Source organism: Oncorhynchus masou, chromosome 32 (assembly GCF_036934945.1).
Source record: "Oncorhynchus masou masou isolate Uvic2021 chromosome 32, UVic_Omas_1.1, whole genome shotgun sequence".
NCBI classification, from domain to species: domain Eukaryota; kingdom Metazoa; phylum Chordata; class Actinopteri; order Salmoniformes; family Salmonidae; genus Oncorhynchus; species Oncorhynchus masou.
Window position 1 is genome coordinate 31,962,786 of NC_088243.1, and position 17,678 is coordinate 31,980,463.

The following is a 17,678-nucleotide window of genomic DNA, read 5'->3' on the forward strand; positions in this document are numbered from 1 at the left end:
ACACGAGCAATATTTACCTCGATATTTCTTCAACTTCTGGACATCACATCTGCAACAATTGTCCTCCAGTGCCACAATATGTTTCCATGGTAACTAAATTTACATTCTCGTGAAAAAACTTTATTAATGAGGAATTTGTCCTCAGTGGTGGAAATGACAACCACTCCCAAAGGACAGGTATATTTTGTGTAAAAAACAATATAAAGGGCATACTCACAATAAATATTGATATAGATTTGATTTAATTGCCTCTTTCTGTAGTACATAACATTATATAATGTGTAATTCTTAATGTTTTCTCATAGAAGAACATAGTAAAAGCTTAAAAGTCTGGGTCAGGGACAAGGGCAAAATATTGAAATTGAGATATAAAATGCATCTGAAAAGTAGCTAAAATACTTGATAGAGTGGTGTTTAAAAAAGTATGGGGTGATTCCAGTGTGAACGTAACATACAAGTATTTGTTTAATTTTTTATAAAATCCCCAAAATTGACCGGAGGACATGGAAGTGCCCATAGTTGCAGAATCACCATTTGATTAATTTGATGATGTTGTTCCAAAAACATTATTCACGTTCCCCTCAGAAATACCTTTTAAGTTGATCGTTTCAGGTTCAACAGAATTGACCTGTGGGAGCGCAGGAGCCAGGCTCCTGGAAGAGGAGATTTGGAGGAGAGGATGGGGATGGACCCTCCCAAAAATGTGCCCACTGATTTATCCAACCACCAGGAGTATAACATGTACCTAACAGATTAACACAACTTCTCTTGAATTATAGAAAGCAGCAATCTCCTCCATGCCTTCTGATCATTTTAATTAGGTTTTAATTGCTCAAATAAAAACAGCAGGAGCAACCCCAGACCCAGATAGTGCAGGTGTGTAACGGTTTTCTATAGGTGAGAGAGAGTCAGACCAAAATGCGGCGTGGCTATTGAGATTCGTGTTTAATGAAAAAACACACTAAACACAACAATAACAATAAACGTAACGAAAACCGAAACAGCCTAATACTGGTGCAAACTAGTACACGACAGACATAAGGACAGAAAAAGGAACAAAAGGACAATCACCCACGAAACACTCAAAGAATATGGCTGCCTAAATATGGTTCCCAATCAGAGACAACTATAAACACCTGCCTCTGATTGAGAACCACTTCAGACAGCCATAGACTAATCTAGAACACCCCACTAAGCTACAATCCCAATACCTATGAAAAAACCCCAAGACAAAACACACCACATACAAAACCCCATGCCACACCCTGGCCTGACCAAATAGATAAAGAAAACACAAAAATACTAAGACCAGGGCGTGACAAGGTGAGAGAAGCAGCACTTCCTTACTGTCAACATGTCTCTTCATCAAAACCCACAGCACGTCTCTGATGAGCCAGCTCCATTATCTCACCATTACATGTACGATTCCCATTCAGATAGATTTGATCAGAGGCAATGTAACACAAATAGGACTGAAACTTACTCCTGCAGTGACTGATGTAATTTTCTGACAGTAAGAGCTGGTTATATACAGTATTATATCATTGTAGAACAGGTATGTAATAATCTAGTCTTAGCAAAAACCTCAATAAATGTTTTAATAATGCCATGAGATAGTCATACTACATTCAACCCTCTTGATTTCAAGGATACATTTCCCCCCTGTCAACACTCAATAACCGATCCCAAGTTGCGTTGTAAAATCACTGAGGAAGCCAAGCCAGTAAAAAAAGCCATATTACAACCTATGTTGTGATATTTGAGTTGTTTGCTCTAGAACTCAGTTGTTCATACTCCACTGTGATATACAATAAAGCCGTGACAACAAAAAGACAACAGTCATACCGCGGCAGAATAAATTCAACTACACATGCGTTTGTCTAATCACAAAACCGAAGAGCAACATCTGTCGGGTGAAGTCCACAAAGCAAATATTGCATGTAACAAACAGTTATATCACCTGCAGCATGATCAAGCAAGTTAATGTTTTCAACAGTTTACTAAACAACGACAACTGATTTAGAACCACAGAGTTACTGCAAGTCACAGGAGCACTGTCTCCGCTATTCCAGCACCATTTCAACTTAAACGTTTAAACATCTTCAAATCAACAAGGCTATATATGCTTAGTTTAATACACTGAAAAAATAAATTAAAGATACCAAAAACAATTTAGTCCAATCAATATTGCTAAATATCATGTGGCTGTCCATGGTACTAATTTCTGTATGTGTGTATGTGTGTGTGCATAAAACTATTTTTTGAATGCCATCCACATGTCTTTCATGTTGGCAAAACGGTCTATGGCTCTGTCATACTGTCACACTTTTAGTTTTTTGTTGTTGTCATAGGCTACCTAGCTTAAATGCTTGCTAGACTAACTTCCTCGCATGGGCAACAATGAACCACAGAACCAGCTGAGTTAGCTAGCTAGTTAATGTGCACCTACTAGGCTATATCTAGGCTACATATTGATCTTCAATCGTCTCAGGCCAGGGGCACAACATATTCATTTATGGTTAGAATAGAGTTGCCATCATAATTATTGGCCTGTACAGAGAACTAAGTCAAAACCACAAGTCCAAATCCCCATCTCCATCCATGGCTTAGGAAAGGGCTGATTTATCAATTTAGTTAGCTACTGCAGGACAACAACACAAGCAGACCAAGAAACAGACACCTCTTTCTGAAAATGATGCTTTTCTAAGGAAGTGATTTGATTGGCCTGAAGCCAAATCTAAACTGGCATCCTTTGGAGTGTGTTTTGCTGCACCAGGACAACCCACAGTTGCCACGACTTCCGCCGAAGTTGGTGCCTCTCCTTGATCGGGCGGCATTTGGCGGTCGTCGTCACCGGCTTTCTAGCTGCCACCAATCTACGTTTCTTTTTCCATTTGTTTTGTCTTGATTGTACACACCTAGTTCCCATTACGTTATAATTATTTTCCCTAGTTACCCTCTGGTTCCCATGATGTTTTGTGCGTGATTGTTTCTTGTTTAGTGTTACACTTCTGTGTTATGGTGTGTTTTCCCTGTGTGGAATTTATGGTTGTTAATTTTTAGAGTAAATTACGTTTTTTACTCAGTTCTGTGTCCTGCTCCTGACTCCGTCCTCACCTCTGCACATTGACACCTGACAACAGTTGAGCTCAGCTCAACGCTGATTAGCTAATTATCTTATAAAAGCATTTATCAAGGGAGGCCAAATGCTTGCTGGCATCAATCAATCAAATGCTACGGCGGCAACATGTCATACTATTTTGTTCCAGACAACATCAGATACATGAGCGACGCATACTGAGACAGAAGGGCGCTGTTTCCCTCACTCAAATGATTTCTCCGTTGAGATTCAGCCACTTGCAAATTTACAGAAAATTAGGAAAACACAGAGAGAGAGAGACGAATGAGAAAGGATTTTATCGTTTAAAAACATGTATTGGTCAAATATTTGGGGAAGCCTGACTTCCCTTTGCATCCATGAATGTGCCTACACGCTACTGAACTCCAATCCAAAGGATCTGGATCTTCTTTTCCAAAGCTCAGACTGAGTGGTGTGTCCTTAGGGACATCTGATGTATCGCCTTAGCTACAGGACAGCCAGTGTCTCCGCTTCTCACCACCATCCTGCTTTAATTGCTGCTAACGCACGCTCTCCATAGCAATGAGCCAGTGTGTTTATGATGCAGCCTCTGTCTCCTCCAATGCCGATAAGACCTTAATCAGGTTAATGTGATTCAGCAGATTCTGTTAACTAAGCAAACATAATAACCTGATCCCAGGATGCTGAATTAGGTCAGATCAATTTCTCACAACCGCAGCATGGTAATATAATAATCACCACATCTCATACCATGTCAGCACAGCAGCATATTAAATAGCATACAGACTACTCATTAACAAGAGTTCTTATCTCAGCAGATATAGCTTGTTTAGGTTATTCCACCTTGTAGATATATGACTAAGGGGAAAGTTGCACAGTGCTTGATAAAAATTGTGCTCTCCATGTGTCCCCTTATCTGGTTTTCCAGTGGATTGCTTGCAGCCGTTGGCGGCTATTTCAGAGCTGCATTCCTCCAGAAATAGACGAGCTCTCAGACTAAACTTAATCCTAGCAGCGAGTCTGCAGGCTGTGCTTGAGTTATTGTGTTGGCTCTCACAACTCCAGATAATCTGTGCTTGTTAATATTTCCAGCTGTGCCTTTTGGGGAGTACAATATTATAAATATATTTTAGGATTTATGATCATACAGAAATAGCACAGGATATGTGGGTGGCATGTCATTCTATATGTACATACTTTTCATGCATCGTTTTCATGCATTTTCCTAGGTTTTCACAAAAAGTGAAGAATAAAAATAGTAATTCCAGACTGTGTCATTGAATATGTTCAGAGGTGACAAAAATGCACAGGGCAATTGCATTTGTCATTAAATACACTATATATTCCATTCAGATAATAGAATGAAAGGGATTGTTTAAATATGAAGAGTCTGAATGAGCAGGACCCATGAGGCTGACTAATTGAACAGATTAATGCGGAGAAAGCAGAGATGCCAGGATAAATACTCTATCTCCCCTTCCCTACTCACTCTCACCCAGCTGCTGCCTCCTAGAATAGCTTATCAGATATTAAGGCTCACTTAAAGCCATTGTGTTAACAGTCATAATGACTGAATAAGCCTCTAGGGAGAGGACACTTCTCGGATACTGAATCAACAAGTCTCTCAAGGTACAGCAGATAAATGTTTTAGCTACATGTGGATGGCAAAGAATCCAAACACAATTCCAATTGTTAAAAAACATAATTATAAATCATGAACAGGAATTAGTCTGGGACCTGATTTTGCGAGATCCATTAATTTTTTCCTGTAAATGCCTCCTAACTGTTGTCAAAAAGCACACAGCCCATTTTATCTTGTTTCATCTTGTCTGTCCTAATTGGAGCACACCTGAGGATGCCTGCCTGGGTCTGGGATTACCCAGAACACACTGAGGAAAACAGGATGCATCTCCTTCACTATCATTAATCTGCTTCTCCCTCGACGACTTCCCAACAAAACAAAAAAACAATAACGAAGGGCACTCCATATTAATTGGCCAAGCTTTTATATTCAGATTTAGTACTGTATTACCTCCCTGGGATGCTAATGTTGCACCATTATTTAACACATGTTATCAATGTGTCAGTCAACAACATCAGATTATACACTATTTTATATGTCAGTGTGGACAGGACAGAACACCAGTCCATACACTTTATGTGCACAGATCCCTGTGTTGCCCTGTTTTTCCACTGTTACCTAGGGTGTGTTCGTAAATTCACTCTGGTGTGCCAGAGTGCGCTCAGAGTGAGCTCTGGGCGTTTGTAAAATCAGACCGTTGTCAGATTGTCAGTTCTTAAATTCAAAGCGTTTTTCTCTCTCGGAGAGACTGGACGATCTGGCCGAGGAGTAGGGTTAATCGAGCATTCTGACCTCACAGCGGCCGTGAAGCACCCAAGCTATCTGGCTAACGCTTGCTAGCTACTGAGAGATGGTTAGGCTGTTTTCATGTTATCCAGAGTGTTGGTGACTGTAACTGTGCTGCTGGCAACAATTTAATTATGCTTCTTTGCATACGTTTACTGACACCGGCCATATTCAAGGGGTTTTGAGCGTTTGTAAATTCATCAGTTATTCTGCACTCTGGCACACAGAGTGCTCTGAAATCAGAGTAGATAGCCAGAGGGATTTTATGAACGCACCCATAATCAGCTGAATGCTACCTCTCTGGTTGGGGGGTGGAAGATAACTGACTGGGGTTCACTAGATTGATCTCTCAGTATGCAGCAGAGAGGTGTCTGCTCGAGTGTCTTGCTTTCCTCGTCTTCTTCTTATTGCACTAATGCCCTTTGATTTGGTACAAGGACATGACAGCTTGGTTTCAGGGGAAGTCTTCACACACAGGAAGGAAGCAGCTGGCCTCCTGTCATAGGGCCGCTCAATGTACCTCTCTCTAAGGAGGCTCAGTGGAGGTCAGTGCTACCGTTGGCGGCACACAATAGAGACAATGTCCTTTTCAACTGCACAGCCTTTCTTTGCTGAAATGTTTTTAAAATTTTAAAGGGGCAATCAGCAGTTGCTACATCAATTTTTTGACTCATAAATGAATGATATGTACCCATTGATTCTTGAAGAATATAACTTGAAAATGCCTCATGAGTTAGGTTAACTATCGTATCCCATCAGAACCCAAAATATAAACTTGTTTTACTCAAAAAAGAAAACACTGTATAGCCTCAAAACATGGTTAGAACTATAATTTTGATATCCTGGATGGTCAGTCCTTACATCCATACCCCTGTCTATGAATTTGAGAGGGATTACATGTCTCCAGCCCCATCTCTCAGCTTTTTACCAAAACAGTGGCTGGGTTTTCACTTTGCTTTTGTTTAAACTGCTAAATTTAATCTCTAGCATTCAGTGTTCACAAGAATAAAAGATAGAGACATTCAAAGTGCGTTGATGTTGTTGTTGAGGGTTGTATTTCAGTGACGAAATCAAGGCCATTTCAGTGAAGAAATCAAGGCCATTTCAGTGAAGAAATCAAGGTTGACTGAGAGCACTACAGTATTACTGTGAGAGGAGTCTGGCAGCATGCTGGCACCGGTCAATCACAGGGGCCTCAGCATGCTATTGACCATGAAGTTGGGCCCTTCAGAGACACCCCTCCCTCTGCTCTCCTATCTATTATCGCCTCCCTACCATGGCCAGATGGTAATTACAAGGCTGTGTCATCACCCTTTGGATTTAAGGAAGCTAATATCAGCCCTCCCTCTGAGGCGCTTTGAACCACTAGGAATTAGATATACAAATGCAATTTGTGCTCTGACTTTTTCCTGCATTCAGCGAAGGATAATAAAATACCATTCCAGACAGTATTATGGTTTTGCTTGGATCCCACTCAATGGTGTCAGGCTTGATCAACATGTCCGGACATTATTTTCCCTTTGTTCATGTGGCTCTAATCAAGCGTGATTTTATTAACATCCCTAACCATTATTTAAATGACTGATGTCAAAGCAAATGATTGCCATAAAGGTGGGATTCTCAAAGGAACATATTTTGTGGAGGATCGATTTGACACACCAACATTGTTCTAACAAGTCAGATCGATACAGTCTGCATTTATGTAGGACAAAAACACCTGAATTTGTTACGATAATAACATCATTAACAACAGAGACACCAGGCTCTGTGCACCATGAGCCACCTGTGCCACATCATTGATCTATCATGTCTTTGGATGCGCTCTGAGAAGGAGACAGAGGCCCGCGGAGCCTCCTCTCCATCTCTCCCTCTTACAGGCCCTATTTGTGGCCTTCTATCCTCGCTTGCCTGTGACAGCTCAATAAATTGGACAATTGGATAACAAATTTATTTCTGTGATGTCCACATCGTTGGGATTCGGGCCATGCTCGGCCGCACCTGGAGTAATGGTCTGACAGGTAATCCCATTCACACAGGAAGCTGCTGCGAAAGCGGCCCACAGTCTCTGGCTGGGACAGAAAAAGAAGAGAAAGCATTACCCACCATCTGGGACATTAAAACACCACCACGTGTAACTTACATGTCACTGTGACTAATACCAGTAGACACAGTAACATCCCCAGATATAGTGTGCTGTGTATATATCCCTGTTTGTTGAGGAGGTAGATGTTAAGCATGCTAAAAGGTTGAAAGCAAATCACAGAGGATATCACTCAAGGTGGTTCATTTTTGATAAATCAATTGACATAAAAATGGATGGAATGTTACTTTGAATTGTCAAATGTAATAGCAACAGTCCTTAATTAAAATTCATAACAATTTTTTGTTTTTTAAATATTAAAAATTGAGTTTCTAAATGCTTTTAATTATTTCAGATTGGAGGAAAGTGTCCAAGTTAGTAAATGACTGGAATTCAGGATGGTTCAACACATATCCCTCCCAGCCTGTCAGATGGAAGCATGTCATTGTATTGGCTGAAAAGGAATAACACATTTCTAAAAGTAAGGTTCTTCAGGTTTCAATAACATGACTGAATAGAAATGTCAAGGGGCACAACAAGCATTGTATAGTATGCTGGCAAAGTCATTTCTTCAAGGCAAATTATTTAAGTGCAGTGCAATCAAACTCTGTTGATGATGGAAAGGTTGTTCAGTCCGCAACATCACAAAGATTTGTTAATGTCTGGAATACAGCTCTTTGAGCACTCTCTCTCTCTAGACTATTTAGTATTTGATTAGGATTTCCATTAGCTGTTGCCAAGGCAGCAGCTACTCTTCCTAGGGTTATCCTGGGGTCCAAACAAGAAGCATGCAGAGTAGAGGAACATACTTTCTTTTCAGATTAGCTAGTGCCCTTAGGCCCAAGGTTATCCATTTCTGCATCACAGGACAAACTCATTGAAAAACTTATCATTTTACACTGTGCCTTTGAAAGAATCACATTGTATTTTTATAGGTAATATTCACTCTCCGCACATGACCGGCCTCTCAAATTTCTTACTTTCTGTCTTCAAACTAAATCCTTCACCTGCCTGATGTTCAAATCTTTTTTTAGTCTCAAGTTGAATGCAGAGGAACAGGAAGAGTGTAACGTGTTGTGCTGTTTTATTACTGCAGGATGACACTGCAATGTTTTCAGGAAAATGAAGACCTCTTAGATGTAAATTCACGTTTTGGGGACCTGCGTGGTTCTGCTACCGGTTCCGGCCGACATTTTCGCTTATAAATCGATCTATGGACACCATAAATCATAATGCCTTGCACTGAGCTGTAGCCTTGATTCTCACGGACACAGGACTATTGAACATTTTTATAGCTAAACCAAGATAGACCACAGCCCGTCGTTTCAATTGGGAACAACAGTGATAGTGGGCAGAACTAGCAAGGAGCTGGGCAGTGCCAAGCACAAGCTTGCTAGATCCTATTGGTTCATTTTAGCAGGTAGGGAACGTGTACTCAGTTAAGTGCACATGTGCAATGACTCAATTTGCCTTTGCACTCCTTCTAAACCAGGTGTGCTCAAGCTTCTTTGACGTGAGATCTACTTTGCCAGCCTGATGAGATCTACCAGTCTCTAAATCTAAACCAACCAACAAAATGTAAGAAACACAACTCACCACTGAGTAGTGAATTGCTGCTATGATACCTATTTGATACGCAAATATAATGTGGACCAATAACATGTTTTCCACAAATAAGTGCAACTAATTTAATTTCCTACCTTAGTGTGACCTTTGGCATGGGGTGGAGGCAAGTAGTTTTTCATAGTCAGGGCTGGAGCAGCTTGTTGCAAGTCTCATGCAGGCAACAAGGTGGTCATCAGTCATAGCAGACCTGTGCTTGGACTTTATTATCCTCATGTGAGAAAATGCAGACTCAGCGAGGAAGGTTGATCCACAAAGTTGAGAGCACATCTTCTTGTGTTGGGATATTTCTCCTCTGGCAGTAGCTCCCAGGACTCTTCCTTCATCTCAGTGGTTGCCCTGGATTTCAGCTGAATGTCAATTTGAAGGGTGAGAATTTCAGTTTCTGCTATAGTTGTGTCCAACTGAAAAGTGATCCCATTTTGGAGGCAATGACTTCCACATTTATGTCTGTGCCAAATGGAAAGAACATATAAGTGGCAATAGGCTCAAATGATGCAAAGGCAGTAAAGCGACTGTCAAACTCAGATAAGATGCTCTGGACTTGCACCATGTAACGTGCACTGTCAAGCTGTGCTGTATCCTTGCCATGACGTTCAAGTTCTGAATGCATGTGTTGAAAGAAGTGCAGGTCCTCACATTGCAGCTTTCTTGTGAGCAGTTGTAGTTTGCATTTAAAAGTGTTCACAGAGCTGATCTTATCGATGACATGTTTGCCTTTCCCTTGCTGTTCTACATTTAATTCATTAAGCATGTAAGTTAGGTCAGTGAGAAAAGCTCAATCCAGGAGCCACTGTGTGTCCTCTAGCTGTGCATATTCTGCACAACTCACTGAATCTCCCTAAAAATGTACCTCGGCTCAGCCACCACACATCTGTGTGCAGCAGCAGGTCTGTGTGCTCCGCTTCAGTCTCTTCTAAGTGAGCGCGAAATAGCCTCCACTGTAGGCTTCTTGCTCGAATAGAACACACAATCTTCATTGCAACATCCATCACCCCTTTCATGTTTAACATCTTCCCGCACAAAGCTTGCTGATGAATTACGCAGTGATAACTAAGAAAGTCAGGGAAAGAATCATCCCGTTTGCACAATGCAACGAACCCACTAATGCGGCCTACCATAGCAGATGCCTGATAGTGTAATTTCATTATTCCAATATGTTTTCATTAATTGAATTCACTAGTCTATTTTACGAGAATTTGTAAGATTCTTATTTGCATAAAAGAGACAGAGATCAGTCTTATCAAAAATAGATAATAGTATTTATTCTCGGAGCGCGCTGCCATGTAACCATGAACAAAAGTTTATATACAAAATATGACGTCATAGGTTATAAAATATTATTTCTCCCAATAGTTCAAAGGTTCATTCGAGATAAACCTTCTGAAGTTTTTATCCATCACCATTCAGCAGACAGTTCCAGCTAATAGAAATCCTAAGAAAACACACACTTCCTTATCTAAACATCCCAGAGCTAAGTTGAGTCAGTTCAACCATAGGTTAAGCAGGTGATGCACCTGGTAATGAAAACATAGCTCCACTGGCAGAGAACCTGGAAAATTTGACAAACAATGTTAGCCTACAGACAACATTTGAAAGCAAGGTAAAAACTAAATGGCATTGTATATTATGTTGTGCTTACCTGTCTAGTAACACTGTAATTACTCTTGTAACAACATAGTCATTTAATAATTGCTTTGTTCTGGCATAGCAATGGAGTTCAGCATGTTGTTCAGCATGTTATTAGATGAAAAACTGAAATTCTCGGGTACAACGGGATTTGAACCAACATTTCTCTGCTTTTTGGACAGCTTGGAATCATACCGTGGCCACTTACAAGAAAGTTAAGTTCTTTTAAAATAGACACTTATTTTATTGAATCACTGAAGGTTTCTAGTTGTTACAAAGACTCAAAGCTTGCTTGACAAATGGCTCTGACATTTCTTACCCTCTCTTTTTAATCATCAACAGAATATTACTTTATGAGTATACTATTACTAAGCTACTATATGAAAACTGGAGTTTTTTTGTTCATTGTAAGGATGTTTTTGAGTTCCACTTCCACATCAGTCCATTCCACATCAGTCCATTTCTATTTGATCTCACCTGAGATCTGCACCTGCCAATCTTATACTAATTGGTTTCAAACAGGGGTTGGAAACGGTTCAGGGAACAGAACTGAAAACCAGAAAATAACAAAAATGTTCAAGGAACAGCATCAGAACCGGGAACGAAAGTAATCTATACTGTTCCAGAACAGAACCATTATTTTAAAAGCATGGGAACCGGTTAATAACGTTCTTTTACATTCTGGGCATTTTTTCCCATCCCACAAAAAAAACGCAACAAAGCGCCTATGCAAAGCCCTCACTCTGTCACTCAGAAACTTATTCCAGTGGCTTCCTACCAGCTGAAAATCTTTGCCAGTGTGTGTGGGTACAAGCATTACAAGGATTATGCAGAAATCAGGGAGAGAGATTTTTATTTACAGAAGAATGGATGAACTCTTTCAATGTTAGTTAAGGATACTATAGTTATTATGTTTCACATTGGATTTATTAACTACGAAAAGGTAATTATTTTAAAGATGGTGCCGCTCTGCACACACAAGCTTCTCAAGCTTACTCTCAGAAGTTCAAAGACATTCAAAACTCCTTCATAGAAGCAGCTCCTCCGTTGGTATAATTCTGTGGGCCTAATTCAGATACTGTAGCTAACTCATGTCATAACAAGATACTCAGCGCTTCTAGCCAAGCCTCCACCCAATCTCACTCTCTCCCGCAAAATTTCAGTCACATCTCACGCCCTACACTTGTCTGTCCAATGCATGTAAACAACTATTGCTTGCCTGTTCCATATAGCAAGTTCCTCAATCCACAATGATTGGTGAAGTGATTTATTGTTGAGCTAAATGTAAAAAAAAAAATCTTTCAAAGGTTCAAAAGGAACCCGAAAGGAAAAATATAAAGCAGTATTGTAGAACTCCAGACCGGGACCACATATTGAGTGTCTTGGTCTTGTCCTGGTGTCAGATACATTTTTACTCCTAATTTCTTTGTCCCAATTTCCTTGACTCGCTGGTAGAGAAGAGTAGGGGAAATGTTGGAAAGTTGCACGCTCGCTATTAGTAAAGGTGAAACGGGGAAATTGTAACAGTCTTCATATCTATCTATTTATATCTATCTATCTATATCTATCTATAGACATGTTTGCACAGTGGCGAACCTATTGGACCTAGGCCTCCAGTGTGTGACAGGCTCGTGATGCTGAAAGGACAGCAACCACAATACCAGCGCACTCATGTAGGAGAGTGCACTTTTTGTAAAACACAAAGGGCCAGTGGTGTAGTGGAGGCTATACGCAGGTATATACGCAAGCCTTATACCCACTTTTATTTTCAGTGGGCATTGCCTATAATCCCATATGTTGTGCATCAAAGTAGTATGGTGGAGGTATACGATTTATTAATGATGTAGTACAATAGAGAAATCATGCACAAAGTATCCTACACAATCGCAAAGTACATAAAATATATTAACATGTGTGCAGCACACATACATGTAGCCTAGTTTCAGCGGAATTTAATCTTCAGACAGCAAGAGCGCTGTCATGTCTTTGGCTATGTCGGATTAAATAATATGACATGCTATACTATAAAATAATTTCTCTGTAATTAATATCACCTGATTGAGCTAATCATGTAAATGTAATTAACTTAGAGAGTCAGGCACCATGAAAAAAACATTTATACAGCTGTTATCTTCCCGAATAAAGACCTAGTAATATTTTACATCAATAGCAGTCAATATTAATCCTCATCCTAATTCAGTCTCATCTGAAAATTGTAAAGTCTTGGTTATCTGCATGAACCCTGGCTAACAATGTGAATCAGCAATTCAAAATTGGGTTTAATTATTTAAATACCTAACTAATCACACAGAATTACACATACACATAATTAAATTATAACTTGATTACAAATTACGTCATAAAGGAAAACGTCCCTAGCGGGCGGAACAGATATGACAGCTTGTTACACAAAGGAAAAGGGCTGGATTTGAGTGAAAGAGCGGGAAGACTGAGGGACACAGGGAGAAGCTGTGCTATCGTAAATACAGTTTCTGATGCATTCTAAATTACCGCCCATTTGGAAAAGGAAAAAGCAATAAATATTTAGTCTGACCTGCGCTTCAGTAGGTTGGTGGTAGATGGAAGGCTGTGTTGCCAAAATGACTCCTTCGAAGAATGTCTCTGGTTGTCAATTGTATACGTTGTAGTAACGTCGTTGGGTGATAGAAAGGGTACTCTGTCTGCTCCTTCCTAACCCTCGTTGCATCTGCTGTTGCTAACTCAATGGCTAGGAGGTATCACACCTGTAGTGAATAAGAGTTCAAAGTTCATACCATTCGGAACCATTCTGTATTTATTATCTGAACCATTCTGACATAGGACCGTCGTCCTACATCCTCGGAACAGGAGGTTCTATTGTCATCAAGGGATTATATAGGAAGGTAGATGAGGGCGTGTTTGAAAGGTTTTATAGCCCATGTCCCTTCACAGGGGTGGGCCACTGATTGAGCAGAGCCATGTCTTATGAAAACCCAAATCTCACATGTTAGAAGCTAAAATTACATTTCATCCCATCATGAATAATTTCATATTCAATCATTTAAATTGAACAACAATTCCATGTGAATCCGATAACTCTGATGTGTAGACTTTCCACTGTAGAGTTTATGTCATCTTATCATTGATGAGAATGTCTCAGATGACAACCGAACTAACAACATATTCATTAAGTACCACCGCATATGTTCCATTCGTCGGATTACCAGAATATAGTTAATTTCCCCCCACTTTCTGACGTTCCCAGAATCTCTATGTTAACCAAGGGTTTTGCAAATGTAACCTCAGTAGGGTAGAGAGAGAAAAAAGGGGGCAAGAGGTATTTATGACTGTCATAAACCTACCCCCAGGCCAACGTCATGACAGCGCTCAGCTCTCAACTGGTTGTCACAAGAAGCAGCTCAGACGAATGACGTAGGTAGCCGGTAAGTAGGAAAGACGTTTCGATAGATGATATCTACCAGTAAATACTAACTAAGGCAACAATTAGTGGGCAAGCCAGGTATTGAAAAAGTGTGGTCCTTAGTCTTGGTTCGTTGGCTATTTGCAATGTCCAATTCAGTCATCATGCGCTGCTTGCATAAACATTTCTAAAGGCTTTCCCAAAAATAACTTCTGATTAAATGATGACTGCAATGTAGGCCTACCTGACAGAATGACACAATTGTATCAATGGGGAGGGCATTTGTTTTGCTAAAATTAATTAAAGGGCAAGCACTGCCCCCCCCAAAAAAAAAAAAATGGCTACTGATGTGGTTTAGCATTGTTGTCATTTCTTTAAATAAAAAATATTTAAAATCTAAAAAATCTCTAGGAAAACATAGTGTTTTTTCACACAGGACGCCTTTATTCACACAGGAACCACTTCTCCAGGCCCGGCTACACCACTGCATAGGGCTGATGGAAAGACAGTAGTCCATTCACATAATAAGCCAGTAGGTCCCAATCACAAGAATACAAAAACACAACCATTAGGCTAAGCATTTCCCAAACAAAATGTACAACTATTACTTCCCATTTCAAAAAAACATTTCACGTTTAGCACAGCTGATCTAAAGTTTAAATGCAACAATGTTTCACACAGAAGTTATTATCAAAGAGATGGCTAACAACAGCATGCGAGCCGCAAAAAAAACACAGTTCCACTCACCAGATGATGATAATTTTAAATTCTTGTTGAAAATTAGTCTTCAAAGGGGAGAAGCTAACAAATTAGCAACAACATCCTCTTCAATAACACCTGCTGCTACAGCCGCTGCAAACTAGCTTACAACAAAAGCTAGCTAGCTAGACCATGGGAAAACTACTGCTCGCTATTGCACAGTGACCTGTTGGCCTTCGAGCTGTTGGTCAATGTGAATGGTTGATTCCACTGTCACTCCAAAATGTTGCCCTAATGCAGTTGAATGGCAGATGCCTTCTGTCAAGCTTCTGATGACCTAGCCAATGGCTGGCTTAGCTAGGTAGATTTATCTTCCCAGAGACCACCAAAGAAAAATCCTGATTGGATCTTTTTTTCACTTGTGTTAACTTTTTCCTTTCTAACAAAAACTGAAGAGATTAAATCAGAACATCATTGAAAATATTAATATCGTTATTATTATTTATATTATTTTAGTATTCCTTAGCCCTTCTCTGAAGGTGTAGAAGGCCCTCATTGTTCACCACTGTGTTTGGGTTAATAATAATGTGTGGCTCTATTTTCCCCCAGCATGCATTATTTCACTATTCTGAATGTCTAAAGAATCCATATGTTGTTCTGAAATATAAACACAGAAATACTGGACATTTTGAACTGTAATTATGGTGATGATTTGACAAAATTACAAGCATGGTATTGAATTGGACTCTCATTTTTCTGGTCTCGGTCTTGACTCGGTCTCGGACCTGTCATCCCCTCCCGGTCTAGGTCTTGACTCTGCCTTTGTGTAACTGTTGTTGTTTTGCCATGCTCTTGCTCTCTCTAAACTCATGCAGCGATAGCTATTCAGTTCACTGTGAGTCATGGGCCCATTTAAGAAGAATCTTGGAGCCATTATGGTGGTATTACTAGGCAACAGTGTTTTTTCAGATGGTGCAGCGAGGCAGAGGTAGGGCAGAATGAATCACCAGGGCAGGTCTGAAGGGAAATATTACAGGGGAAGGAGTTGCCTGGCAAACAAGAGGGAGGGCATTAGGGTTCAAGCCAGAGGTGGGACCAAGTCACTATTTTTTGAGTCACAAGTAAAGTTTGTATTTTCCACTTTAAAATTGGAGAATTGATTTGCCTTAACGAAAAAAGAATCAAGCTCAACAAAAAATGTCAGTTTATTATAATCCATATAATAATTCACATTTCCTGTTGCTGCACGATTATTTTCCTGCTGTAGCAAATTGGCTCAAATTAAGATCCTACCTCTATACAACCAAGTACAGTCTCAAGTCACGTGACTCATGTCCACACCTCTGATTCACGGAGCTTCTCTGATGGAGCCTGGGTAAGGAGGGAATAGAGTAGGAGGAGGAGGAGGAGGAGGAGGAGGAGGAGGAGAAAGATTGAGGGAAACTGGCTTTGTCAAACCACACGTGTTATTGGAAGGTTTGGGGGGATAATGAATGAGTCAGTTCGCCCCTCACAGTCCGCCAACATAGACCCTCTTATGGACCCTTAGCATTAATTTGTTATAACTAGAGGAGATGGACCTGTTGAATCCACTTTTTCAATACACCTTGGGTTGTACATTTGATTGGACTCTTGAAAACCTTTGGTATCCTTGGGCTATGAATGTCTACCCTTTTGTGTAGGATGGTTTAGGATGCTCATATCCCTCTCCAGCCCACACATAGTGTTGTTCATAACCCACCCCTTCTCAGCCCACACAGGCTAGCTGAGTATCTTAGGGAACAGGAGAGAGGAGACTTACACCTTCTGTCTTGTCCTTTACTCTTTCCATCTCTCTTTTGATCTTTCTTTTGAGCTCTCTCTCTCATTCAGACTCATTTCCTATCTGCTTTATTTCTTCCTTATACTACCCATCTATTCTTTATCATTTCAGTCAACTGAAATGACCATGTCATAGCTGACTCTTTTTTTCATTCTTCTTTTCCCTGCCTACTTTTCCTCTCGTCACTCTCTTTTCTCGTTCTCTCCTGGTCAATTTCACACTCTCTCATCACGTACAGAGAAATATAATCTAATCAAAATCACAAGAACCACAGATGATTTGATTCTGATTGAATCTCAAAAGGGAGGTGCATTTCCAGCAAAGGAATGTATTTTGTCCCGTAGTTGTTGATCACCAAAGGGTTGATTGTTACGCCTGTGTTTTTTTCTAATCTAAGCGGAGTGCTGTGTTCCCTGGACAGTGAGCTGTCCACAGTGATGACCGGAGAGCTCCCTGCATGGGGCCTTCCCTCTCTAGCTCGTTGGTGAGAAGCTGCTGGCCCTTATGTAACATTATGATAGTAGTGACTCAAGACTGAGTGGTATCACATGTTCAGCAGTGTGTGAGGGGACAGTAATCTCAGGCACAAGCTGTCCTGAGCAAATGGCCTGTGGACACTGATATCCTCGTTTTTAAAATTTCAAAGCATCAGAAGATGGGAGCAATCCAACTGGAGAATGGAAATTCCAAACTTCTGAACCTGAAGTTCATTTAACTTTTATTTAACTAGGCAAGTCAGTTAATAACAAATTCTTATTTATAATGACGGCCTACCCCGTCCAAACCCTAACGATGCTGGGCCAATTGTGCACTGGGACTCACAATCACAGCCGGTTGTGATACACCCTGGAATCGAACCAGGGTCTGTAGTGATGTCTCTAGCACTGAGATGCAGTGCCTTAGACCGCTTTGCCACTCTGGAGACCCAGTAAGCACATTAGCTGCAGTCCCTTGGAA